This window comes from Schistocerca serialis, chromosome 9 (genome assembly GCF_023864345.2).
Source record: "Schistocerca serialis cubense isolate TAMUIC-IGC-003099 chromosome 9, iqSchSeri2.2, whole genome shotgun sequence".
NCBI lineage: Eukaryota > Metazoa > Arthropoda > Insecta > Orthoptera > Acrididae > Schistocerca > Schistocerca serialis.
This window is the reverse complement of record NC_064646.1, coordinates 280,638,505-280,642,061: the sequence shown is the minus strand read 5'-3', so window position 1 is coordinate 280,642,061 and position 3,557 is coordinate 280,638,505. Positions and strand designations below refer to the sequence as shown.

General features: G+C 42.7%; 1 pseudogene; it reads left to right on the top strand.

Annotated features, from left to right (window-relative positions):
• Positions 1-387: 387 nt before the first annotated feature.
• Positions 388-1,187, top strand: LOC126418636 (alpha-crystallin A chain-like; annotated as a pseudogene).
• Positions 1,188-3,557: the final 2,370 nt, after the last annotated feature.

Below are 3,557 nucleotides of genomic sequence, written 5' to 3'. Positions count from 1 at the left end.
AAAAATATAAGAAGACAAAAAAGAAAATTTCTGTTTCACAAATATCCAGGAGAAGACTATTTTGTGAACAATGGCAGGGTATTGCTTGAAATTGAACAGCTCCTATCTCTACCATTACAAGTACCAACATCCTGTATTTATATGGAAGACTAATATAAATCTCAACAAGAAAATTTCAAGATTTGAAAACTATCCAACCCATTGTGGTTTAGTGCACTGGTGTGAGGAATATTACAGATTCTAAAAGGCTATTTCATAAGATCCATGTGTTGTAATCTGTATACAAGTGATTAATTTATCCTGCGGTTCAGTGATGGAAATGGAACAATTTGCTACAGGGGAAAGAATTCTTCACTTGGTTACACTGCAAAAATAATTTTGGTGGCGATGGATTTGACACCGATGATCCGCCACTTGTTGGGCGATGTCAACCGTCAGAAGTCATTATTCGACCAGCATTTCGGCTTGGGGTTGACACATGATGGGCTGCATTTCCCTCGTCTGTTTGTCGTTCCTGCTCTGTCTGGTTACTACAGACCAAGGAGTCATCTCGCAGCTCGTAACTTCGGCGTATCTACCATCCAGAACAACAAATATGGATTCACGGTTAATCTAGATGCCCAGCAGTTCAAACCGGAGGAACTGATGCTGAAAGTGGTGGGCGTCAGCGTGGTGGTGGAGGCAAAACATGAAGAGCGTCAAGATTAGCACGGTTACATATCGCGCCACATGCAGCGTCATTATTTGCTGCCGAAAGACGTAATAACTGAACAGTTGCAGACGCAACTGTCAGCGGATTGGCGTCCTCACAATCACTGCACTAAAGAAGGAGGAGGAGGAGAGTAATGTTTAACGTCCCATCGACAACGAGGTCATTAGAGACGGAGCGCAAGCTCGGGTGAGGGAAGGATTGGGAAGGAAATCGGCCGTGCCCTTTCAAAGGAACCATCCCGGCATTTGCCTGAAGCGATTTAGGGAAATCACGGAAAACCTAAATCATGATGGCCGGAGACGGGATGGAACCGAATGCGAGTCCAGTGTGCTAACCACTGCACCACCTCGCTCGGTGCACTAAAGAAGACTTTCCCTCTAGCAGAGGGCGATGAGCAATCGTACAAGTTGTGCAGACGGGTGTTCCAGCGGTTACCAACCAGCAACAGCAGGGAGGAGAGAAGATGGAGCAGTAAATAATCAACTGCTTGTGTACAGACTCAGTTTTGTATTGATTGATTGATAATTTTTTGCGTTGTCATTGTACATTCATTCATGAAATTCAACACTCATTTTTCTGATTCTCATCATGGAGGTGTTATGTATGTGACACACTGCATTTAATGATATTTGAATCACTTTCGTTTTCTGTAAGTGTAAAACAATATTTCATTCAAAACTCTGAAAAAATAGTGTCCGTCGTCGCTAACAACAAAACGTTCTCTCGAAAAGCAATGCATTTCAAATACGCCACGCCTCCACATCACATTCTAAAAAGTAGCGAAATATTTGCAAGGACCAAGATTACATATACGATCACTACTCGTTTCGCTAACAATGATTTGAGCTGTTGTATTAGCTTTCTGCCTATCCTCACCCTCGGAAATCGTGCCACACATTGAAGAAAACTGACAAACATTTACGAGAATCAAGGGTATAGACTTGAGCATTACTGGTTTCTCTAGCAAAACAATTTATCAAGGGTATAGACATGAGCGTTACTGCTTTCTCTAGCAAAACAATATAAGCTGCGCTCTCAGGTTCCTGACTAAACACACCTCCGTAATTCATGAGATATTTGTAATAAACCGCATATTTTATGTCAGTTATTAAGGCAAACACAGACAGCATTTAACAACAAGGCCCTGACATGCTTCGAACCGTGAACTCATAACGTCATACAGGACGTCACTGGTCAAATTCGACGAAAGGAGTCGGACCGTGCTCTTGATCAGAAGGTAGCGGGGTCCGTCGAACATTGCCTATGGAAAGTTTTATGACAGTTACGACAATATGAAAAAGTTATTAATATAGTGATAGCGTAAAACAGGCACTAAATTCCAATTCTATTACAAAATGAGAAAAAGAGGGTGAACTATAGACACCTGCATGTTTCCTAGTAGACGGACCACTTACAAAGTTGTCATCGGGTGCATAGCCATGAACTCGAAGAGATTTGACCCGAATCATCCGTCGAAGATTTCTGGATTGGACAGAAGAAAGAGTACTTAATTCTGCTCACTCTTAAAGAAGTTCACGAACACAAGGAGTTCTTCATGGGTACTGGCCACTGTTGTCGTTCTACGAGAGTTTGGCCTTCCATCCACGCCATATGCGGATGAAGACGCGTGTAGACGGTATTCATGAGGCAACTGACTGGAAGATAGCAGCTGGAACTCTTTAAGACCTAAAATGGTTGCACAATTTCCCATCCAGTTTAGCAGGTCGTTCCTCTTTAGACTGACCTAGACAATTTGGGGGAGTTGCTTATCCACAGCTTTGCCGAAGGATTTCAGACGATGTTAGTGGAGTACGCAATTTGGTCTCGTAATGTATGATCTTGGATGTATATGCATGTAAAATGTGGCATTGGAATAACGATAAATTGTTCCTCTAATACACAGGCCGGCAAGAAATTGTCTACCCTATTAAGCCCACGCAGAAATGATACCATTCACCTATTTCCATTCGTTATGTTTACCGAACAACAGCTTACGGTACGCTACATAGATCGCAAGCTACCTCATTTGATACGTTAACAGACCATTATTTATACCTACCTCGTGTACTTACGTATTAGTCTGACACTTTAACTTGTACGTTGTTCACGTATGTACCTCTTTAGAGAGAATATAGCGTTTTTTTCAGCTCAGCCGCTTTGTGCAGTACGGACTATATCGTGACACAGCGTGTGTAACAATAGCTTCGGTCGTAACCGCGGTAACGTGGCCAGTTTGTCGAATACTTAAGTCGCCTGCCGGTGTCCGTAGAGACTAATCTTGCGTGAGGCTGGTATCCCCTGCTGCGGCGAACAGCTGGCTGAACATTCCATGTCTGGAACATATCACCTCTAAAAATCTTTGGAGTTTTATCTACAGCTCACCCCTGCTATTACGTTCTGCAGTAACGTGTTTTGTATATGCTGTCGTTACTTGCTTAGGAGATATTTCTGCCGCTGTGAGTACACTTCCTCTCTCGCTGGTTGGAAGGAAAACAAGTGGTAAAGCTAAAGTACTGGTTTTCTGGTAAACAAGGACTCTGTGTACCTCGAACGAGACAGCAGGGGGCGTGTCATGTAACAACTCTGTCAATATTATTGAAGCAAACGGCAATACATAACTGAGCGTTGTTACGTGCAGCTACAACACTTCGTCAGATTTTAAGGTGAGTCACCACTGATTTTTATAATTCAACAGAGTTGCACTTGTGGTTAATATCGCTTCAGAAAACATAGTTTCGTGTCCACTAGGCGCTTGCCATAGTACGCTGTCATGCGTGTGCTGTTACTATTTTGTGATAAGTTGGGGCGATTCCTGATAATTGACGTTAGTTTTGGGTACCTTAAC